Source organism: Rhyacophila brunnea, unplaced genomic scaffold (assembly GCF_057557595.1).
Source record: "Rhyacophila brunnea isolate RB1 unplaced genomic scaffold, BYU_Rbru_1.0 scaffold_1, whole genome shotgun sequence".
NCBI classification, from domain to species: domain Eukaryota; kingdom Metazoa; phylum Arthropoda; class Insecta; order Trichoptera; family Rhyacophilidae; genus Rhyacophila; species Rhyacophila brunnea.
In genome coordinates this window covers 59,197,768-59,224,619 of record NW_028232751.1, presented here as the reverse complement: position 1 = coordinate 59,224,619, position 26,852 = coordinate 59,197,768, and the positions used below count along the sequence as shown (strand labels likewise).

At 29.3% G+C, this 26,852-nt stretch overlaps 1 long non-coding RNA gene across 1 annotated transcript in view; it reads right to left on the bottom strand.

Annotated features, from left to right (window-relative positions):
* The window catches only part of LOC147080009 (uncharacterized), a 178,541-nt gene extending 158,391 nt beyond the window's left edge, over window positions 1–20,150 (bottom strand). The window contains exon 1 of the long non-coding RNA XR_015072283.1: window positions 19,941–20,150. This is a non-coding gene — a long non-coding RNA (uncharacterized LOC147080009). The remainder of the gene's footprint in view (window positions 1–19,940) is intronic.
* Between the last annotated feature and the right edge of the window lie 6,702 nt (window positions 20,151–26,852).

Below are 26,852 nucleotides of genomic sequence, written 5' to 3'. Positions count from 1 at the left end.
ATTATACATGTTGGGTCACTACGGTGGTGTTCGATGTGTTGGTTGAGAATGATGATAATGAAGTCTACGATGTAGCAGGGTGAGATTTATTAGCAGCGTATCGGTACAATAGTATATTATACAATGATAGTACATATAATCTACTGAGATAGTTACGAGTAGGTACATGGATTCGAGTGACATTTAGATAAATTATTCTTCGTTATTTATACAATAAAAAGTAATACATTAACATTAAATTCTGGTACATAATCATATTGGACTAATTATAGAGTCAGCGTTTTAAATCGAGTAGCTTGTGAAATATTATTTATTATTACCGTCGTAAGAAAATATGATACCATGAAAAATGATTATTCGGCTAATACACCGTAATGATATAATGTGCTGTGATATGATGTAATATTATACCGTATCTAATATCGCCAATCAACTTGCTGATCTAGCTAAGATTTGTTTACTGGAAATTGATTCGCTTGGAATATATTATTGCAGAATAATTTGATACATTAAACAATAGATATTTGATCGCTACTATACTACAGCTACATACATAAAAAGGATTTCATTTTTTATTGATTCTACAACAAGGGTTCTCATGTTCAGACCTGGTGGCCGCGTGTGGCCACCAGAGTATTTTCCTGCGGCCACCAGCGCTTTACAGGATATTTCAAAAAAATTATAGGTATATAAAATTATGAAATTGGTTGAATATGGAATAATGGACTTGTCTTAAATTTCTTTCCACTCTCAAATGTTCCATAATGTGTTCTTGTGATGAGGTCATGTGTGAAATAGTCCGTTTCTGACTTTACAAAATTTCTGCCGGTATATAATTTCACGCATTTGTTCACCAAACATGAGGTAATACTATTTGCAAATTTGTTTTTGTTGGACTCTTCGGACGATAACCTACGCTTATTCATGTTGTAATCATGTGATTATCTTCAGTAAGAGTTTATCTAAAAACGTTCAATTTTACAGTGAGTCTTTTTTGTTTGTTTTTTTTATGTTTAGGAAAACATCTGGATATTTATTTATTCGTATATAAAATTTAGCTTAATTTTTTTCAATTACAACAAAAATGAAATTTGGTGCGGCCACCGGACGTTTCTATAGAACTGTCAATGTCAATTATGTGGCCACAGTTAAATTTCATGTAAGAGCCACTGCTCTACAATCCTATGAGGATTTGGGCAGCCTCACGGAGTGATTTCTGTACAGGTTTTTGTTTTATGGGAAATGGATGTTAGTCACTTTTTCAACATAATTATTATATCCATACTCTGGATTCAAAAACATTTTGAAAAATAGCATGTAAAATTATGCCAGACCCCGGATTCAAATTCGTGACCCACGATATTATTTTAAATTATATAAATGTACGTAATTTTTTAATTTTTTTCGACCATTTCCGATTCTAACAGGATCATGTGGGCCTCTACAACAAGAAATGGATGTCAGCCACTTGCTCAACCTATTAGATATATACTCTGACTCATACACAAATTGAAAAACAATAAGTGTACTTGCCAGACCCAGGATTCGAACTTGGGTTCCACGACGCTATTATAGCTATAATAGTCCGACGCTTAAGTTGCGCGTGGGTATTTATTTATGAAATCAAATACAGATATTATATTTTTATAATATAAAATAAAACTTAATTAATCAAAATGATAAACATAACGAAAAATTAACATGTACTTAATATTAAGCTGGAATCCGTTAACGAACGTTTTTTTGTGTGTGCTCAAATGAAAGAAAATAATATTATGAAAACAAGCTAAATAGATAGGTACCGGTAAAAAATGATTTAATGCAGTGCTTCAGTGCCTAAATGGAATCAACTATGAACTATTTAAAATAGAATGAATCTTCGGTGAAAGCAGAATAAACAGAAAAGCTGATTTTTAAAAAATCAATGTGAAAATGGTCTTAACTACCTGTCGAAAATTGAATTTACGGTTTTAAACATGTATTTATTTGCCGCCTTAGTTTTACTGTGGACAGATTAGTTATTTCTAACAAATTACTGTTAACCAGTGGTTTCCAAACTTTATGTTACTACGCTCCCTTTTTAAAAAAATCTAATCTTGGCGCCTCCTCCTTTATTTCATTAAATAATAGACACCTTTTTAAATAGTAACAATATACTAATACAAAAATGAAAAAAATATATAAAAATAAACATTTTTACTACTTATGTTTTACTACTTATATTATACCTATATTCATTTTTAAATTTATTTGTTTTTCATGCGATGAATGTGCTACACAAAACGGCACAATAAATTTCAATAGTAGTCAGTCCAAATTCATCATCGTTCATTGACAAATGGATTCTATCATGGGTCCCACATCCTGAAGTGGGCTATCTTACCTATCGCTGAGGTTAAGGGTAGTGTGGTGCTCTTATGTAGTGTTTCCTAAATTATACACGGGAGTTATCATAAATTTAAGTATATCAATCATCATATAGGTATCACATCAAATTGTAACGCACAACCACATTATTGAAATATTTAATAGTCCTGAAACAATGGAGCATATCGCATATTTTGAAAAAAAAATATAAGGCTCCCATAAGATCCTGCAGGTAGATTATTTATGAAAAATGGCAATGCCTTCTACAATTTTCACCTATTTATTACTACGCTTAAAATAATATTCATATCGCATATTTTGAAAAAAAATGTATCAGGCTCGCATAGAACCCTGCAGGTAGATTGTTTTTGAAAAAATGTCATTGACTTCTAGAATTTTCACCTAGCTTAAAATAATATTCATATCGCATATTTTGAAAAAAATGTATTAGGCTGTCATAAGATCCTGCAGGTAGATTGTGTATGAAAAAATGACAATGCCTTCTACAATTTTCATCTTTTTTTGTTTTGCCTATTTGAAAAAAAAATATTAGGCTGTCATAGAACCCTGCAGGTAAATTGTTTTTGAAAAAATGTCATTGTCTTCTAGAATTTTTACCTAGCTTAAAATAATATTCATATTGCATACTTTTAAAAAAATGTATCAGGTTCGCATAGAACCCTGCAGGTAGATAGTTTATGAAAAAATGCCAATGTCTTCTAGAATTTTCACCTAGCTTAAAATAATTTTCATATCGTATATTTTGAAAAAAAATTATTAGGCACCCATAAGATCCTGCAAGTAGATTGTTTATGTAGAAATGACAATGTCTTCTACAATTTTCACCTATTTATTACAACGCTAAAAATAATATTGATATTCCATATTTAAAAAAATGTATTAGGCTCACATAATATAAAGCTCATAGATAAGATAGATTGTTTGTGAAAAAATATAAAATTACCATAATGTTCTATTTTTCAAATATTATCGTTGCACTGGAAAAAATGTATTAGGCACTCATAAACTTATGTAGTTATATTGCTTTATAATGAATTAAAGACAATTCGTTTTTAATTATTGTTTAATAGTTATCATGGTAATTTCTTTTAGAATTTTCGCATTCTTACTAAATTTAAATAATGAATAATGATATTTTCATACTAGGCGAATGTATGAGGTTCTTATAAAATCCCTGTAGAGTGTAGGTAGTAGATGATGGTTTATAAAATACAAAAGTAGGTGTCATGATACTATTTACTTTAGTCTACATTCTTATAAAGACACTGGAAAATGTCTAGGCACTCATACAACCTATGCAGGTATAGAAGATTTTATTTTGAAGTTATACTTCTATTGGCGCGTTTAGGAAAACATATAAGTTTTTACCCTGAAGCTGTGAATTTTAAACTATTATCATATTTTCTTGGCGGGTAACTCAAAATATTGTAGTGGGTAATTCAATTACTCGCGGGTAATAAGTTGCCTACCACTGGTTTAGATGTAAAATATATTTAAGAAATAGGTGCACAATAATCGATTTTTTATGAAGTTATTGAGCGAAGTAGAGCACAGCAAGATAAAACTTAGCATTTATAACTATGACTATACCGTATCGTTTAATCAAAATACATTAAACAGTACCTAAATTAAGTATCAATAAGTTGTCTCAAGATTTATATAATTTTTCGGCTAGTAAGATGTTTCTGTAAGGCCGAGCAATTTATTATTATTTCATCAACATTTAAAAAGAAAGCAGCTGAAGAAATTTAATATTAATGTCGAAAAAATAAACCACTAAATGAATGATAAAAAAATGTTATTATACTGTGTGAGTAAATTTAGTGACTAAATAATGATAATGTCTACTTAAAATTCTTTACATTGACAGAGTGAGTAATATTGGCATTCTCAGATTTTTTTTAAATTTTGGCATTAAAATATAACACGTAGCATAGCATATAAAAAATTGCAGAAACACATAGATTTAGGTAAAATCACAAATATGTATGTATTGATACCTAGCTGCGAATTGAACTTAGAGTCTCCAGGTAATTAGCCAGAATCTTATGACAAAAGGACTAATATAGTATCGGTATTCGTATTGCCTATAGCATTTACAAGCATCCAAGGAAAGATCTGGAAGATGGTCAACGGAAGAAGACGCAGAAAATTTTCGCGTAAAAATCTCCACGATTGCTATGAATGCGGTACCATTGAACAATTTTAAACTCAGTCAATGTCTTTATATAAATTTACTCTAATTGTGATCGTGAAAAAAATACAAAAATTTAATTATGATATTATTTCATAAATGAATTTTTATGATAAAATTATATGTCAATCTTAATCCGATACGATTAAAAATACGATATATTTTCATAATAAATTATCAACAGTAAATTTTATATGTTTTACAGTCATACAAAATATATTAATGTGCCTAATTTTATTAATAATATGTTTATTTTGGTATTTTTGTACAAATAAAATTACTTAAGGCGAAGTCTTCACTGAGCCTTTTTTAAAGAGACACCTAGCGGAAAAATACGAAGCTTGCAATTTGAGACATTTTTTGATAATTTACAATTCCAACTATATTAATGAATAAATATATATCTGAAAACATTAAAATGAAAAATATTTTTTATTTCAAGTCAAAGACAAACTTACAATTGTAAAAAATGTGATAAAATGTGAATTTGCTGTATCGGACCGCACCCTATTATTACATATATTTTATGGTCATATTTATTATTAAAATTTAGTTTATTAAGTTTTCTAAGCATCACTTAAGAGATATTTGACTAATTCATAGTGTTAATATTTTTTATATCTATTTTAAAAAACATCGATTTTTATAAAAAAATATAAATGTGTATAACTTGAAATCCTTTTTATTTATATTTATATAAATATTTTATTTATATTAATATTATAGAGATTAGGGCCAGAGTCCGAGATAACCGATAAATTGACCTAAGTGCGAGCCGGGTAATTAGTCGTACTTACATAGATAAATAAGTAACATCACCACTGAACAGTGGCAGTATTGAATGATGCATCTGACAAAATGTCAAAGTAACCAACTTAATAGTACACAAATTTAGACAAAATATAGTGTTGTACTTCGAACATTAGATAAAATTATTCTAAATTGAAATTTAAACGAAATATAATTATAGCATAATATGTTCCTGAATTCCGTGTATGAAATAGCTACTACTCAACTATTTTCACATCTTCCACTTGAGCATCTTAAATCTACTACTATTTAGTAGCGTTATTAGACACTAAATAGTTAAGGTCACTTATGTGCGTAATTGCGCCTTATATGCGATTTAATTGAAAGGTATTTTCACAGGGTATGATTGAGAAATTCAACAGAAGGTTTCAGTATTACACAACTTTACACTATGTACTACTTTTTTATTAGTAAAAAATCAGGAAAAATTGAAACACGGCTTCTACATAATAATAATTATATGTTAATCCTTTAGTGATCAATAGTCACTACTACATAGAACCGATTTTGTGTGTTATCATTTAAGTTTTTTTTATTAAAATTCGAAAACGTTGAATTATTCGATAACCATGTTTAATCAAATTGCTACGGGTGTTGATATATTCCACTTGTGAGAGTATGAGTTTAGGTGGACGTTATTTTATAAATTCTTAAAATAGGGCCTCCTTTACAAACTCGGTGTACTTCTTTGAATTTCTATAGATGTATAATTTTATTGTCAGTATTGTCACTGCTTTTGTATGTTTACATTATGTTCTCTTTCTATATTTTCATTTTTATCGCTTATATTATTCTTATTCTTCTTTATAATAATGTTTCATGTCATGTTGTGAACGTCTTAAACTTATAATTTGGGTACTGTTCGGTTAAAGCGGATACAGCGGAAAACGAATTTTGAAAATAGCCGATAAACTGGATTATTTATAAGTTTGGGTTAGTTTAGGTTAGGTTAGGTTGGGTTAGATTTGGTTAGGTTAGGTTAGGTTAGGTTAGGTTAGGTTAGGTTAGGTTAGGTTTGGTTAGGTTAACCTAACAAATAATCCAGTTTATCGGCTATTTTCAAAATGCGTTTTCCGCTGTATCCGCTTTAACGCTTTCGCTGCTGAATAGATAATGAGATTTTAATTGCCCCCTTTAAAATGCACGTTAATTACATCGATTGGCCGCCTGGTCATTACGCACCGTGTGCGTCTTCCGCGTCCAAAGTATTAACCGAACAGTACCATAATTTGTAATGTCCACAATATGCTAAAAATAAAAAAAAATGAAATTGTATTACAAAAATGGATACTATCGTCGTAATGAACTCTGCAGCGTTGATACAAGAACAATATACATGCTGCAGATTTGTTCTTTCGTAAGAGATAAGAGATATGCGATATTATTATGATGACGTGGCATTTATAATTATTATGAAAAATCTTAAATTGCTATTAGTAATCCATTAATACGGTAGTTTAAGGGATATTATTATTAATTAAACAATAATGTGGCAGTCTCGCTACCTGATTGATATCAGTTATGTTCAGTTTTATAGATAATTTTGTCGTAACAATGGAAATCATAAAGAGTTTACGTCGCAGTGGATTCGCTCAAAAAGAAATGTCACAAAGAGGCCATTGTTGGGGGAAACTGTAACGTAAAGATTAATGTAACGAAGCCATTATTCTGTTACAAAGTTTATCGCCATTAATCTGGAACTGATAACCCTTTTATGAATAGATTGCTATGCTACTATCAAAAACTTTGATAGGCAAGAAGTATTAATTATTATTAGATCGAATCTGGCATTTAGAAGGATGTGGATTTTTGGAAAGCTCAGATATATCGCAAAACAAAAAGTAATTAATATATCATTTGCGTTTTTTATAATTATTTTTTTAAACATTTAGAATATCTTTGATAAAGTCAAAAAATCATTTGTATATTTCGATTTTTCATCTATAATAATCTTATGTAGATAGGTATTCATCTATTTTTTTCATCGTGTAACGACGTCAAAGTATATATGCTAGACACATCACTCGAACAGTAGATGATTTTTGGACAATACTCATTATCTAGTGGTACCCAAAAAATAAGTCTTTAACGGCCCACGCGCGCCACGTAGGTCAAAATGGACGTTTCATGGTATTTTCATAGCATATGCCTGGATATTTCTTAAACGTTCTAGATAATCTATTTATATAATTTTGAAGCCTTATTATCTTTTATATTTATTTTAAACATTTGATATGTAAGTATTCTTCTAAACCTCTCGATCTAATGTTTTAGAATATAGTCATATTTCAGTACATCCATGTGCGGTGGTGTTAAGATTTTTTAGATTTATTATTTTTAAACGCATTTATAAACTCATTAGTAAAATTGTTGTTAACATTATATAGTGAGATATTTACGATAAAAAATTATATTTATAATCTCTGTGATCCCAAATTTGACAAGAATTAGGCATTTTATTATTCAAAAAATGTGCCCGATTAACACATTTGAGGATAATTTTAATGATACTGATTATAAGATATGTCTTTGACCATTTAAATGTGATAAAACATCCTACGAATAATGATTGTTTTATAATAATTATTTACCCAAGAATAAGGTAGTATTTTTTTGAAATACGCCATTTCTATTGGCATTTCCCAGTGGTTAAGCAACAACATACGGCCGTAGCCATAAATTGACAAACAACGATAAATAAAGTATCAATACCAATATCAATATCAAAAATATCATGTTAACGCGCGTGTTTGAACATGTACCGAACCGGAAAAAAAATCGGTTCGGTAAGCAATGTCCAGGATTATGATTTGAAAATACCATAAAACCTCCATTTTGACCTACGTGGAGCATGTGGGCCCTTAAAGATATAGATATAATATATATATTGAAAACTTAAAAGGTAATAATATTTTTGTTTTACCGATCTAGCTACCGCCGACCCTACATTGTTCAATTAGAATAATACAAAGATAGTCGGTATTGGAATTAATAAACCTAATATGTACATTATTATTTATAGGAATGGTCAAGCTGGTCGATTTATGAGTTAGTAGGTATATAATATTATACAAATTCCAGAATAAATCAAATAATTTAGGTTCCGATTACAAATTTTATTTATAATATTAAGCAATTGGTGGCTCTGGTGGTGTCCAACCGTGATTTTTAGGTTCGATTTCCTGTGAGGGCATAATATTTATTTTTCCAAAGCCTGGATGTTTGTAATGGTTTAAAATTACTGTCAACCACCTTGTACGAAAAAACAAGGATATGGTTATTAATAATTCTAAAAAAAATGGAAATATTTCTAGTTCTAAATGTGTTATTTTATACAGTACATACCTATTTAAATATGGTACCTACGTAATATTTTCAAATAATCATTTATTTATACCATTATAAATATTGATAATATATACTTATGTTAATTAATGTTTTTATTATTTGAAGGAGGACAAGTAAAGTCAAAATTACATGCATATGTTATGAAAATAATAACTGCACTATACACAATATTAATTGGATATGGTAAAATGTCCCTAAGTAAAAGAGAGATTCAGAAACTTAGAGTAGCACAACGTGACAAAGAGAGGAATGAGTGGAAAAGGAAACATACAAGGGTTTGCGATGTAATAGAGTTTGCTAAAAACCTCAAATGGGAATGGGCTTGATACATAGATCGAAGAAGGGATAATCGTTGGAAAAATCTAGTTATCCAGTGGTACCCAATAGGTAGGAAACGTCCCCAAAGTAGAATTAGAGGCCGCTAAATCGATAAAATGAAAAGTTCTGCGAAAGTACGTCGCAACCCAACGCACATGACCGAGAGAAGTGGATTCAGCTTGAAGAGGCCTTCATCCAGCACTGGATAGTTTCAGGTTGATGGTAATTAAATGCTTATATTTGTTTGTACAAAACTGTTTTATTATTTGAATCCTCTTTCACGTTCAAACATGTAAATATTTGACGGAAAAACTATGTTCCTAGCTTATCTTCTTCATTTTAGTCCTTTACTTATTTTAAAAAGTGACCTACAGCAGATTATACATAATATTGACTTTATATATTGATGCTTCCCAGTAAAATAATGTCCTAATATAAAGCAATGTAGCTGAGCCGCTTGAAGTTTCAAATATTCTTTCCAAATACAAGACAAGTCTGGACATTTTAATTCGCTTTTCTCTATTAGCCACTGGTTTCATATTTTTTACTAATATATTTTTAAAAATCAGTTCTATAGAAGGACATTATTTAGAAGAAACAAAAAAACAGACTGTCAACGCTTCTCGATTTTTTCTCTATAAGGAGGGTTTTGAACGATAATAGTAAAATACAGTCGAACTTGGTAGGAAAATAAGGAAAATGGGATCGACTGAATTTGCTCGGTATAAGCATTACTCGTAATATAACATATTTCCCGCCACGTTCTATTTAATACTTTGGACGCTGAAGACGCACCTGGCGCGTAATGACCAGGCGGCCGATCGATGTAATTAACGTGCATTTTAAAGGTGGTAATTAAAAAATCATTATCTAGTCTGCAGCGAATGAGTTAAGCATCGAATAAAAAAAATCTGAAAACCATCGTAAAAACCCCCGTAACAAGCATATCATTCATTAACTAGAAAAGAAGTTGTTTATTGTAATGAAGTGCTGACCCGCGTGCGCTGGTAGGTACCTACTGACTTCACAAACCTTGGATATTTATATGCAATTTCAACCATATGCGTGGATACTTTTTCAATGATGTCGATTACGGCGATATCGGTCTGGTTAACTGCCCGGTCGGATTTTCTTGCTTAGGGTCGAAAATGTTGTTTTTAAACGATCGACACATTAACAGTTTTGCTTGGTATACCCGAGAAATAGATCGTTATAAAAGTGCATAAATGTATGGAGAAAATCATAAACCAAAATGTCAATGAATGTTTCCTCATTACATCAGATATATCACTATTTCCGTGATCGTAATAACCGAGTTCGACTGTATTATAATAGAATATTTGAATCTACATTCATAGATTGCGAGATGAAATTCCACAATTGGATCAAATTCACATTTTTTTACTACAATCTTATTCGTTATTTTATATTCAGTATTTTAAAATATTATATTTTACTTATTTAAACATATTAGTAATATTATATTATTTCACTAAAAAAATGCACTAAAATATATATTTAAAAAAAAGTATTGTCCAGCCAGGAATCGAACTTACGCTAATAAATCTATGGCCTGAATAGTTGAGATTCTTAGCCAATATACCTTAATGAGTGAGAAAACGGCTCGCATAATAAGATAATCATATTTATGTGATAAGGTAGGTGCGGTCTTTGGAAGTATGTATAGTATGAATAATGAAACAGACCGTGAAAAAATCTCAAGGACAAATCGTATTAAAATACTTACATAAAAACTTTTAATTTCACCGAGCATTTATTTGCGTCTGCCAGTAGAAGATTCAATGGACTTGGATATAGTACAATATCTATGTGTAAGTGAATAATAATAATATATTGTTAATATTGCTTGTGTATTAGGTATATTATTATATAAATGTCTTGAGGTTATTAAAATCCCTTTTATTAACGGCCCACATACGCCAGGTCAAAATAGAGTTTTATGGTATTTTCAGAACATAATCCTGGACATTCCTTAAACGTGTAGATAATCTATTTATTTAATTTTGAAGCCTCATTATCCTTTATATTTATTTTAAGCATTTGATGACTGCATAAAGTATTTTTATTACATAAAATAGTATTCTTTTAAACCTCTCGATCTAATGTTTTAGAATATATTCATATTTCAAAAAAATACTACCTTATTCTTAGGTCAATAATTATTATAAAAAAAATCATTATTTGTAGGATGTTTTATCACATCTGAATGGTCAATGACATAGCTTTTAATCGGTATCTTTAGAATTATCTTCAAATGTGTCAATCGTGCCAATTTTTTGAAAAATACAATGCCTAATTCTTGTTAAAATATATTTTTTTATCATAAATATTTCACTAAATAATGTTAACATAAATTTTACTAATAGTATTTTAAATGTGTTTAAAAATTAATAAATCTAAAAAATCTGAACACCCACTGCACATAAATGTACTGAAATATGACTATATTCTAAAACATTCGATCGAGATGTTTAAAAGAATACTATTTTATGTAATAAAATACTTTATGCAGTCATCAAATGTTTAAAATAAATATAAAGGATAATAAAGCTTAAAAATTATAGGAATAGATTATCTACAACTTTTAAGGAAAGTCCAGGATTATGTTCTGAAAATACAATAAAATCTCCATTTTGACTTACGTGGGGCACATGGGCCCTTAAGAAGGTGGGATTTAAATAATCGCATAGTATGAAAACTTTGCCACTGTAACGTACATAATGATATGTTCAATATAGCATAAAACATAATATTTGGAACATTTTCACGTAAACTTTTTACAGCTTATAGAAAAAAAACTGTCTCCTTCATGCCACTTCTCCTCTACTTATTTTTATGGAAAAACATGATATCTTTTCAACTAAATTTATCATTTTTCTTTAAAATAAAAAAATGGAGATATTATTTTTATATTTCTGAGTTATGGCAGTAAGTATAAGGACATTTTACATTGTTAAAAAAATGTTTTAATTACTTAGATGGCTTATATTAAACTACTATTAGAATATACAAAATAACAATAGATTAATTAAACAGTGTTCAAATGGTAATAATCAAAATACTGTATTAATTATTTTTCGCTGACACTATTTGAATTTGAGTTACGAAACTATTTTTTTTTATTAAAATAGCAAAAAAAACAATCCACCACATCGCCAAGTACCCTTTTTTACTAACAGTTCAGAATGTGAGTAACCATTGATAATTATTAATAATATCTGAAAATTAAGATTTGCTACAAAGTATAGATATTATGCTATAAATACACATCTGAATCTTATCCAGTATTTACACATCTGATGGCTCATATAATCTCGTTTAATGTACCATTAATTTTTCATTATCATAACTTTCGTTATCTTGAAATTTGAATGTGAATTGGGTCTCAATATTGAAACCATAAAATAGATGCATAAGTATTTAAGTAGTCTTACAATGTGTTCTGTGATTGTAGCTTTACTTTGTTAGTATACATGTGAATTATTACATATGCATTTAACATTACTATCATGTGATAGCATCTACAGAAAAAATATAATCACCGTGGATTCAAATACCGTTCGGTACAAATATTTATGTATTTCTGAGGTCAAATTATTTATGGGCAATAAAGAAAACGACATTCTTAAGCCTTATGTGATATTCATTGTATAAAATAGATTAATTTAAAAAATGGAACGCAGCAAATCATTAGAAAACATTATCGCTAATATAAACGAAATTCATAATGCCACCTCAGTTTTGTTATGTAAATGTTAGTGTGATTAATGATTCATTATAGTCTAATTGGTAGACCATAGCGCCTATATTGTGATTGTTATGATTGTGTCCGATTCTGAACAAATATTAAAAAAAAAACAACACGTCGCTATGTTTTTGTGCTATTTCAAATTAATTTATTAAATATTATTACATAACCATCGACACGGAGGTTGACCTACTGTCTTATCAAAGCAAGTCATTTATGTTTAGCAGCTAAGCTTAACCCGGATTATGATGATTTTTTTGGTGAATTTGTACAGTCAATCAAACCCACGATGGCCGAGCGGTGTACGTGTCCGTTATTATGATGTGGGTTCCAGATTTGAATTCTTGGTCTGGCACATACGTATCGTAGTGTACAGATTGTAGGTATCTGGTATAAGATTATCTCAAAAGTAAATAAAATAACATTTTTATAAATGCGTAGGCATTTTAAAGGTGCCTTTATTATATAACCATAAGGAAGGTGTGCCAAAACATATAAAAAATATGAATTTTTTCCGAATTCTATTTTTAAAAAACTCAACAGATTTTAAACTATAAGGCGTCCGCGCACAAAATGTCTAGAATTATAAAAATAAAATAATAAAAATAAAATGGTTAAAAGAAAAACAAAGGGAAACACAAGTGTTGTTTTTCAATATAATTCTTCTTCTACAACTACCACCATCAAGGTAATTTCTGCTGTATCTTCTGCCACAAAGAACTGGTCGTTGGAGCTTTACTCATATCAGTCACGGAGATTTTTAAGCCAAGACATGCGGCGTTTTTTTGCTGCGTTTACTGTTGATATTTTCTTAGATACCCAATTGGGGAATGATACACTTTTGACGAAAATACCATAATTTTATAGTATTATTACTACAGAGTTTTTATTTATTTGATAATGCCAACATTTGAAGCGCCTAGTTTCAAAACCCCTAAAACAGTTTTTGAAAATTTTGGAGTTAGATATATATTTAGATGGATATTTTTAATACCTATATGATGGCCAAAAATTGAACTTTCAAAAATTCCAAAAACCGTCAATTTGCATGATCAAAAATTATGGTATATTTCAAAACCGGCTAAAATGGTTGGGTGTGCTTTTCAAATACCCCTAAAATGGAAAGCCAAAATACTCTTTAGAATGTAACGAATTAAAAAATAAATACATAAAGTTCACAGATTTAATAGATTTGATTTTTTCTCATTTTTCTCAGCACTACCTACATCGTTTTAGAGACTTTTGAAACAACGCACTTCACGCGTCACTTTATCAGGAGAAAGTATTTCGAGGATACGTTTATAGTCACAATATGTAATTGGTATTATTTTATATTGCTGTATGTAGTTAATAGGTTTTTGTGTGTGTTGCTTTTGGTGAGTGTACACGGTGCCTGAAGATGCCGAAAGGCGAAACCCGGGTCGCAAAAAAAATACTTAAATGGTATAGTACAAAACTTAAATCGATTAGAATTTAAATTCAAATTCCATCAAGCACCTTCGGTCGATAGTATTAATATGTTACATTCTGGCAATGAAATACTAATATCAGCTATTATATCATACATCTGTACTATTAATAGAAGTATAATAATTATTCTTCTCCGTATAGTTGTAGCATAAATAGAGTAGGTATATACTATATATACTTCATACGACTGTTCTTTGCAAAAACCATGCAGCTTTACAGATATAATGAATATAATATCATTGATTACTGCCAAAAGTTGGTAAGTCTCGAAATCATGTTATGGGTTAATTGCAATTTGAAGTTTGACATGTCCTCTAAAATCACGCATAATGCTAATTTAATTGTGCTTTATGTTCTCTAATACATCGGATGACCTTGTTTTTTTCTAGTATATTTATGTATATATAAATATAGAGACATAATCCATTATTAACTCTAACTACCCAAATTATCGACTTAAGTACTACTTTTGGCAGTAATAATAATAATATCTATTAATAAATAAATCGATTTTTAAATGAATTCAAAATTCAATTCTTATTTGTTTATGAAGTGTGAAAATAACTTTTATAAGTTTTTCATACTTCGTTTATCATTGTCTAACGGCGTGCCATTGGATTAAAAAACTTTACATTTTCAGCATAGAAAATGTTTAAGTAACATACTTATGGTAATTTAGAAACATTTTATATTATTATGTGCTTAAAACTGTCCATGTCCGTACATTAGCTTGGTTATCCAAGGATAACTAATATGCATTAACGCAGTCTTCTGTCTTTAACAGACATTGAAAGAGTTAAATGTTTGTATAACTTGTTGACGTTTGTTCGAAATTTAAAATTTTCTTTTTTAATTTCGTCTTCCCGCCAAGTGGTTAGTTACTCGTCTAGAAACCGACCACTTGACAACCGCTCTGGAATAAATTTCGCGGAAAGTGGTGCGGTACTCAGTTTTCTCAGCTCAGCATATTCTCGTACCAAATTTAATGACATGCATCATTAAGATCGGCACTGTATGAATACTATAGACCCTCTGCATTATAATATTATACGCGACATTTAAGACGGGGATCCAAAATAAAACTGATTAAGTATAAGTATTATTATTATTCGTGCACTCATATTCCTCGATTAGGGGTCCACATGCCCAACATAGGTCAAAATGGAGATTTTATGGTATTTTCAAAGCATTAGCCTGAACATTCCTTAAACGTTGTAGATAATCTATTTATTTAATTTTGAAGCATTATTATCCATTATATTTATTTTAAACATTTTGATGACTGCATAAAGTATTTTTATTATATAAAATAGTTTTCTTTTAAACGTCTCGATCGAATGTTTTAGAATATAGTCATATTTCAGTACATCCATGTGCAGAGGTGTTAAGATTTTTTAGATTTAATAATTTTTAAACGCATTTATAAAAACATTAGTAAAATTTATGTTGACATAATTATAGTGAAATATTTACAATAAAAAATTGTATTGATAATCTCTGTGATCCTAAATTTGACAAGAATTAGGCATTTTAGAATGTGATAAACATCCTACGAATAATTATTTTTTATAGGTGTTATAAGTGTTTTCAAAATTATGTATGTTTATTACTAATTATTATGCATCGTCACAATTTCAAATTGTATTGAAATTTATGGACAACTGATGCGTTGCCCATCAGGTGGCCATTAGATATAATTATCATGTTATTTAAATGTGGTAATTAAATATTAATTAAAAGGTTCGCAGCGAATGGGCTAATTACGTTAGATGAAACAAGTTGTACCTACTTTCAAAATATATTTTATCTGAGTAAATAAAATGATTAATATAAGCTATCTATTAAAGGCTACCTTTAAAAAAACGTTAAGTACCAATGGTCTCATTTTAAATTGATTTGATCTGCCAAAAAGGTCAACATAAAATATTTCCCATTGTTAAATATTACCCTGCGACGTTAAAGTCGATAGCTATGAACCAATCCGTGTTATTTATGTGAATGCGGAACATACAAAATATTCAGGACGTGCCCGGAAAGTCAATCCTGAAACATTTGTTTCGGGTAGGGAGATAGGTACAATAATAAAGATAATAATATATTATAGAAATGCTTTAAACACGATATGAATTTTAGTTTATATATTCTGTATTTAGTATATCTGAACCAATATTATTTTTAAATATTCTGGCATATAATTAAGAAATCAGAACTCTCTTTCAGTCTGTATGTATTTTATTTATTCAAGTATGTAATATTGCTGGTTAAAAATGTTTTATAAATCAAAAAAAATACAGCAAAGTATAATATTATTCAATATATTATGTAATTCGACCAATTTATGATTAGTAGTATGTTGAGCCTTTTGTTATGTCAATTACATAGGTTTAACTATTGATCATGTAACTGATCATTAAAACACTGTAATAGTAACAATTACTATTGACATCCACGGTGGCCGCGCGGCTTAAGCGTTGGACTATCACGCCGTGGGTCTCAGGTTCGAATCCTGGGTCTGGCAAGTACACATATTGTTTTTAAATTTGTGTGTGAGTCAGGGTATGGACTTAATAGGTTGAGCAAGTGGCTGACATCCATTTCTCGTAAAAAAACTAAATCTGTTAATACACACCTCTACCCTGTGGAGGCCCATATGATCCAATTAGGATCGGACATGGTCGAAAAAAAAATACATTTATTTATTTTCATAGTTTACACGGAGAATAACATTCAAACTCTTCAAATGAAAAATACATACAAATAAAATAAATAGTATTTATTATGTAATAGTGAAAAAACAATTTTATACTTACAATTACATACTGTACTTTGTAAAAAAAATGTTTTTGATAAATAAATTAATTTATTGTATTGGACATTAAAATGAACTTCTCTTCTGTACAGAATCAAATAAGACGTATTTTAATTTACCGTATCTATGAATATTTAAAACTTGAAATACTGTAGATTCTAACTATAAAATAGCTTCCTTTCATAAGAAAAATATTACTTTTTACAAAATTATGCGTGATTTTACTATGTTCGGCACGTACAAGAAAAGGCGTTAATACTTAGGTATATGTACAGATTGGCAGCCTACATCACTGAACAGATCATAATATCATCTAAGTACTCGATAAGTATTAAAAAAAAAAATAGTAGGCCAAGAGCCCATTATATCGATGAAATAATCAATATTAGCGGAAGTAGGTACCTTTGTGTTAAATACAAAATAGTAAATACAACACGAAGTAAGCTTCATCCAATAGTGCTGATCAAGATGCTGAGATAAGGATGGTGAAGTAACACTGTATTTTGGACAGGTAAATCGAGCAAGAATGATAAATTAATTAATTCTCCAACAACTGTTTTTACTACTCTAATAAATTATGTCCACTATCCAAAGATGTTATAAATTATTGAAGATAGACTTTTATATGGTTTAAGTATCAAAATTGCTGAAAGGAGTTCCAGTTTGTTATAATATGAAGGTTTTTTTCAACATATTTGGGAAATCCTTACTTACAATACAATTACAATAAAATTACGGAGTGGGGATTTTTTAAGAGGTATCATAAAATGTGTATAATCGTTCTTGAAGATATTAAAATAATAAATTACTTAAATCCTGTTTTGAATATTTCGTTTAACGCTTGCTTAAAATAATACCTAACCGCTCTTTTTCATATATTTTTTTCAAAGCTCTAGTTATTTATGCAGCAAACAAAAGACAGCGGAGAAAATGAAAGAAAAAACTCTGTAGAAAAACTAATAAACATTTTATCGTTGCGCGTACCGTTCGCCAAGTATTTATTATTCACTCAAACGTTACACAAAAATGCAAAGTTAAATTATTAAAGAAATCTTTCCCTGTAAAATGCATCATTAAGATGTCTGTACCGAATTGTTTACAAAGTAATGATATTAAAAATTAAATTAAAATAACCATTTCGCCCTCCAAAACAGAGCATAGCTTGTGAAGGTGTCATAGCAAGTAGGGTCACATATTTATATTGATCGCTTACGAAAAACAATGTCATATATTTTAAGTATACTTATACAGAATCTGTAAACTATTTCTTACTTATTTCATAGTTATTGCAGTTAAGAATATAAAAAAGAAAAAACCTTCGATGTAGCCAATAAAATTGATGAAATTATCACTACGCTCGAATTATTGAAAATTGTGCTCTACGTTAACCAACAATCTAATAACAAATTTGCATGGTAATGGAAATTAGGGCATAAAATGGTAAATAAGGAACAGTATTATAATTTACTTGTATTATTGAATGAAGATCGTACATATTTTGAAGCATATAATAACAAGATTCGATAAGTTACACATAAGATAGTCAAAATCGAATAAATATATTATTCTTTCACAATATATATTGATCTATAACTTCTAAACCGAGCCAAAAGCACACGAAAAAATCTATTTAATTATTATTACAGTCACCTATTGTTTTATTTGTCAAAGTTATAAATAAATGTTTATATATTCGACTGTTTTTCATATATTTATTGCAAAGGTGCTAATAAAAATATCCGCTAATAGAAATGAGCATATTCTTCTCATCTGAATGTAAAATTCGATAGAGAAAAACAAATAAACAATTAAACCAACCAGTTACGTTTGAAATACAAAAACTTAATTTACCACAATATTGAATTATGGACATCTGTTTTGGCAATTGGACATCATTTATAGAAATGAATGTTTCATTAGTGCCATCCACCATAAAGCCAGTCAGATATCAAATTAAAAAACAATTTTACACATATTTCTTAAATGCGATATTTGTTATTATAAAAGCATTATGTATTACTACTTAAAATTAATTAAAACATGTAAAATGATACACATTGGTTAAAAACCATAACAATGCGATATACTCTTATTATGCTTGTATTGTAAAGTGGTAATTAAATAAAATCATATAATAATAACATGTACCGATTAACTTTTTTTTCAAAATATCCACGAAAGCATAAGGGTGCAATATTACAAAAAAATATGATGAGTATCAAGTTAACACAATAATACATACATAAAACATGTCGTAAGAAAATATGAAAATTTACCATTGAATTTCGTTTTGCTCATTAAAGATACGTATGCCATACATTGTTTTCAATAAAACTCGACAATGTAATTCTTTATAAAAATACAATATATTTTATTATATATTGTATTTATATATATATATATATATTATATATATATAATATTATATTATGATTAATATCGAAACGTAGCTTGCCTATTTCATTCATAATTACTAATACAAACAATGTTGACAAGTTCTTATATTACACGGGAGATAATTATTTCATCTCAAATTTAATTTGCATATTTATATTTTATATAATTTAATTTCACAGTTTTTTATACAAACTGTGTCACGTTTAATAAATTTAATTAAGTTAGAAAATCGTTTCCATTATAATATTAGATCTGAGATATCAGTTGCCAATTAGTTACAGTGAATGTATATAATATGCATGTGTTTTATAGAAGGTAATGTTCTTGAAAAAATCTTATTTATTTAAAAAAATCTCATATGAAAATTTCTTTCGTAGATACATAATTATACGAAAAGCAAAAATGTTTATATGAAAATTATCATATTTTTAACTCACCCTTCTTGGAACAATGTTACTCCTGGTGCTAATTGATAAGTATAGTACCTTAATAGTATGTTTTTATGTATATCACTAATTTATCACTAACTTGTCCAGAATATTTACATCTAAACAAATACCATAATTTGAATCCATTCGAATATTCAATTAATTAAAGCTGAATTTAGAATTCACTGTCAGACGGCCACTTGTATAATTTAATATATTTCAGTTAATTTTTTTGAAACTTTTTCACAGTTCTGTTATATTTAAATAACATAAAACTACTTCGAACACTCTGAAAAAAGATTACAGCACTCAGTTTTAGTGGAGTTTATCTCAAATGTTTACTCAATATATAAATTAATTACTTATATATTAGGTTAGTTTTACTTTTAGTTACTTTTAGTTAGGTTTTAAAATATTAGTAAGTAACGTAGATTGATTTAATATTTTTTTTATTCAACGATTTTTCAATATAATAATAATAAATATTTTTTATTTTTCATGAAACAAAATATTCTCAACATGTTTTACGCGCAGTAGTTTATTTTGCATGATGCCGTTATATTATCTCGTGATATATTATTATGACGTTAAAGCGGAAGTAATCTTCCGTTTTGTCGGTTCGTAAATTTATTTGTTCGGACAGTACAAATGACAGAAAACATTTGAAATGAACCATTTGAGAACCTGTTGAATGCTCATCTTCTTAGGTCACTAAAATAAAAGTAATGCAATATTATTGTTCAATATAATTGAAATTATATAAGTGCATAAATATATATTATTATATCTTGAAAATTGTCCATAAAATACAATTTCAAATAAATATTAGATGGGTATTTAATAATATAAATAAGGTATATAAGTTTTACATTTTTTTTATATTTCAGTGTTCTTATTCTGCGTTCGTAAAACCCGGTAATTACGCATGCAGCGCCTACTCAATATAAATGAGTATCGATAAAAAATACTACAATTAACATTCAATTCATAATATAAGTGACTAAAATTATTAAATTATTTTTATATTCTTTGTCGTTAACTTGCTGAAACACATTTAAATAATATAATATAAGAAAAATATAGTAATTTTATTGAGTTATATAATATTTTCATTAATTAAAAAAAAAACACTTTTTGCGACCGGTTTTTCTAGGAAAGAAAAAAATATTTGCAGCTAGGTTAGTATTTTAATGAATATTTTGTTAAAAAATAAAACGAAAATTTATTTATTAGATTTAAATAAAAAAACACAATAATATTGTAAGATAAATTTGAATGAAAAAAATATTTTCACACAATTAAACGTTAATATAAAATATTATAATTATCAATATGTACTTATTGCAAAATTTTAAACTTAATTTATAGAGAAAAATAATAATGTTTTAGGTAATTGTTACATTTAAAAAAATGTTTTCTTTTTATTTATTGATATGAATATGTGAGGTTCTTATAGAATTTACAACAAAATCAAACATGTTTTTATTTTAATAAAAAAAAATTTTTTTTATTATAAAGTATGTACTTATATTTTTAATTTAAATTAAATTATTAAGATTATACCTATATTATTTTACGTTATAGCAAGCAACCCTGGAAATCGCACGGCACACAACATTTACATTGCGAAACTTGTGGCAATAATTCGTACGCGCGAGAGTGATCTTATACGGCGCGCGAGCAACCATCGGCAGCCAACGATAAACTGAATAAGCCAGCGGCGGGCCCAGTTGAAAATCGCGCACGCGCACCCCACGCGCCCTCCTGCCCTGTTGCGCTCAGCCTCTTGCCGCGTGACTAGTGCGCTGCGGTATTTAATACGCGGAGTGCAAAATAATGCGACAGCGGAGGGTTGAAAAATGAATCTTGGGCGGTAATAAGGGATGAATGGCTTCGTATTTTTATAATATCGGACATGGGGCATCATTGCCTTATGGATGGAGGTAAACTATCATAACACACGAAACTATAACAATAGATACATAATAATTTAATCAGTGATCAATGTGTTATGAAATAAGCACGACGTATGTTATTGTGGCGAAATCGTTTGGAGAGGGTCCATTTTAAAAAAAATCAATGTGTGTACTTATATACGAGCGTTAGAAGTTATACTTCTTTGGCGTAACAAAACAAAAAACTCATCTTTGCCATACGGCGGTTATAATCGATTCAGAAGTGCACATGATAAATTAATAAAAAATCAAATTTTATTGGCGTGTTATTATGATTATATTCATTTTGGTCTCAAAGGTATTTTATCGATATAGGTACCGGCAGCAATAAATATGCGATTAAATAATATTATTGCAGAATTTACAAACTTTAGAAGAAAAAAATCCCAAAACCTGTATTTGAAAAATTTTGCAAACCGCTATTTCACCCATCTTTTCTTAAACAGATGACTGTATAACTATTTTCGTTAACAATAATAATTTATTACAAATCAAAAGTAAAACGTAGCCTATTTAATGATTTAAATGAAACGTGATACTGGCTTTTGTGATTAAACATAATATTATTATTGTCTTCAATTATTATAAACCGTTAATAAATACGACAAATATTATCCTAAACTATAAAAATATGTATTTTTGTGTATGAAGTGTCTAAATATTGTAAATTTACAACATACCATTGTTTGAATTATTTACCAACTCAACATTCACAAAATTTATTTATTTATTGATATAAAATTTTACTCATAAATAATACTTACATAAATATAGCTTCAAATCTTAATCTTAATTAACCCATCTACATGCTGAATAGCGCTATTTTTACATACATTCTTCATACCCTGATACTCTGCATCAAACTCGTGACCGACAGATGTAAGTAATGGTGTTAACATCCACACGTGGCTATCGAATGCTTAACTGTCATAATTCGTTAGTGTCTATTTGTGTCATCCGCGCTGTCTTGCTATTTAGACTTGCCGCATTAGCATATTAAACCAAACATTGGATGCCCTAGAAAATTGCACCAATTTATGAGTGCTACAGATCTTGCGTGTCATAAAATGCCGAGAGGAGTGGTGTACTCGTCGGAGAATGCTGTTTGACAATCAAATCATCCGAGTCACTATCCTCAATCATGACATGATGAAGTTTTGAAAAATAAGAAGATGAACAACTAATGTCATTTAGCTAAATCATTTGTATTTTTTTTTGTTGGGGGGGGGGGGTGGGGTTCCGGACCACCTGTTTTCTTGGCACCATACTCAAGCTCGAGTTTAATAAACAATATTTCAAGCATTTTTTAATAAAAATCGATGTATGTATAACAATATTATAAAATACATTTAAGTAACTATGATTTATCAACAAATCTTCGTAATATTATAATCTTTGATAGAATTAATTAATGCAAAAATAATCATACTAATAATTCAATGATTTTAATAATAATTAATGTACTAATAAATCAATGATTTTAAACAAGTACGTGAATGATTTAAATTATTTGAAAAGATGTATTATTGCATGCTTCACATTCTGTCGCTAGATATTGTTGGAAGTATTATGCTCCATCTTAATTTAGTAACGGTAGCTATTTCTATGTATAATTAATGATTCTCCTCGATTTGCCGCCCTTGGGGTAACTGCCGCCCCCAAGTGACGCTCAATCTGCCTACCCCACGGGACGTCACTGAATTACAATAATATATTATGGAATATACAAAGTGTTGGTAAAGTTTAGTTGCTAAAGCTTAGAACTTAAACGCCGAAAATGAAACACGTATATAACAACATTAGTGTAACGAACATAATATTATTATAAACAATTTCATATAATATAATATAATAGTAAAAGTGATTATAAAAAGCTATGAATATAAAATGATCCAAAATATCAATGTTGAAGCGATAATGAAGATATAAATCACGTTGTTCGCTTTTTAATGGTCAAAGACGAAGGATTCTTGAAAATTTAAGAAGTCACAATTATTATCAATTACAACCTAATACTACTTTATAGCTCAACCAAACATCAAAACGTTTTTATGCAAGTATCCAAATACTCCTGATAGAATTGAATATGCAAGTATAAAATTATGATGCCACATGGTTGAAGCTAATATGAAATAATATTATGTGCATACCCAGTATGAATAATAATGTGTATTTTTTTTTTGTTTTTATCGATGTATTACCAATGTATAAATTTAATGTACGAGTACAATTAAATATGCCTTATCTTTGACTTTAATATATATAAGCAGTAAACGAAAAGTGATTATGAAGATACAGTTTTTTGTTGATTCTACAATATTTGTAATACAAGTTTGAACTATAATCGTATTTCCATTTTTAAAATCACTATCAGAGGGTGGCAATATGAAAGCTTTTGCGACACAAAAATGAGTATAATAAATAGGCGCTCTCTATTTTATATCATTACTCTGAGAGTATAATTTAAAATACGTTCATTTCAAAGATTACGTACAGTGTACCAATCAAAGATGATATACCATTGAATTGAGGAAGAGAGACAAATTGTAATTGATTAGCCATCAAAAGTCACATGAATCCATGCGCTCAATTGACTCAGGAGTCACATACCGTTAAAACGCGTGTTCTGATGTCCTTGAAATGAACTTTAACTTATTGGAATATCAAAATAATGTTATTCAAGTTTACGCACACCGGAGCTATCAAAATCAAAATAACGCTGTATATGCTTCAAAAGTACAAGCAAACATCTAACTATCGGTTAAAATTCAATAGATTAGATTCAGCTACATAAATCGAAACATATGCCACTCACCAATGTAAAAAGGTCTATTGATAACAAGAATCGGACGAGATTCAATGAACGAAAATGAAGCGCAGTAGAAAATGTTACTATTGTAATAGTATCATATTGATAACACTAATTAATTGACTGATTGACCAATTCAGAGCAGTTTGATTTTATTTGAAATTGGCATATTTTTACCCAACCTTGCGGTGAAAACTTATAACGTAGTCCTCGATTTCAGATAACTGAAAAAAGGTCAGTTGTCATCCGCCCTAGCAAATACGAACAAGTTTCCATTAAAAATGTAGCTTCTCTAGGCTTGTTTTTTTTCGGATCGAGAAAATGTGTAGGTAATTTCGAACCCCTCTCAATAAAGTAAACAAAATACACAATTCGATAACCGTGTATATTGAATAATTATTATCATATAAATGTACTTTTTCGAATGTGTAATTAATGTGTGTGCTTGGAAAATGAAGAGCTGGTTATCAATTACCTACCATTCGATACGAGACTTTGATTGTCCAGTTTTCTGCCATACAATATAAAGTATGCTATTAAGCTTTAGTATCACAGTACGTACTTACTAAAATCATCTTCGAGTATATGTAGATGTCGGATCATCATTGAATAGAGTAAATTTAATACAAGTACAATTAAACCCAAAAACCACCAAAGCGTGAATGACTACAATCAAAAGAGAGCAGTCGCAATGGAATAATACTATTATTAGTAAGCTTAGTTCAATAAGACTTTTAATCCTATGAACACCTTAATATTTTTTTTGAATCGACCAATTCTTGATAAATTTAAAGAATAAACATACACATTTGAATTAGATATGCGATGTCAAGTACGCACACAGGGGGGGGGGGGGTTTCAGGTCCGTTCCCTCCCCCCAGGATTGAAAAAAATACAATATTACTTCTTCTTATTTATCGTGACCTAGATGATTTGTCTGTCAAATAGCCTCTACAACGGGTTAACCCCTCTCTTCTTGGCATTTTCCAAGGTCTGTATCAATGGAACATAATATGAATTGGTGAAACCATTCTAGGCATCCAATGTTTGCTTTAATATTCTGACAAGATAATATATTAGACAAGATAAGAAAAATACAATTATTTATAACCGCAAGGTGAGTACCCATTGCAGCTGTACATCTCTATTCAATCGATTGTTCAGCAGTTTTGTATTACTTTTTGTTGCTTACTATAATTTTTAATTTTGTCTCTACGTGCCCCTCTCTCATCGGTACTCAATTTAAAGTCATGTAAACTCAGACAAAGCATATTTAAGTACATGGTGACCTTAGTCTTGGATAACTGCTTTTGAGATATTCCTAGTCATTAAAAAAATGATACTTCAAAACAAACGTAGGTTCTCATTATACGCCCGATTAAGATTGCATGAGGTGCGAGGCGGGTGTGGTTTGGCGGGGCCATTAATTTCAATATTCACATCTAGATTAAAAGTACGGAGTGTCTGGGTATTAAGTTTGTACCCAGAAAAGTACAGTGGTCCGCGGGGTAAATGCGGAAATCAGTGACACCTATAGATTTTGTTAACCCCGCCCCCTTACACAGCCTTAAAAAATAGATATTATGGATATTTTTTCGAAATGGACACTCCCAAACCATTTTCTGTGCACGCGCCTGGGTTATATTCATCCTATAATCAATATTAAACTTATAACATGTTATTTTATAATATTATAAATTCATTTTGAAACTCTGCTGTCGTTGCTCCAACTTGACATAAGAGTACACGTGAGCCCAGGGTTGGCGAACCTTATTACGTACGCGTGCCAAAATCTCCCAAATATTATTTTTCGACTGCCTGACGTGCCTAGTAGTTTTTCATGGGGAAATAATAGTTTTCAAGAATTCTAGTTAAAAAGTAAGGATGTTCTAGATACTACCCACAGAACATAGCACACATATTTATAGCTTTATCATTTTTTTCAATTACGCACTACATTTCGGTCCATCAATTTTGAAACTGTCAGCCAGAAACCCCACCAAGTTTGTGTTCTTTATTTCTTCAATGCAGCCATTGTTGTAAGTAGGAATGAAATTGTTTGTTAATGTAGAAATTAGTTTGGTATTTTATGCACAAATTGACACTAGAACTGCTCTGATCACACGAGGCATTCGCTATAGTGGTCTAAGTATTGTA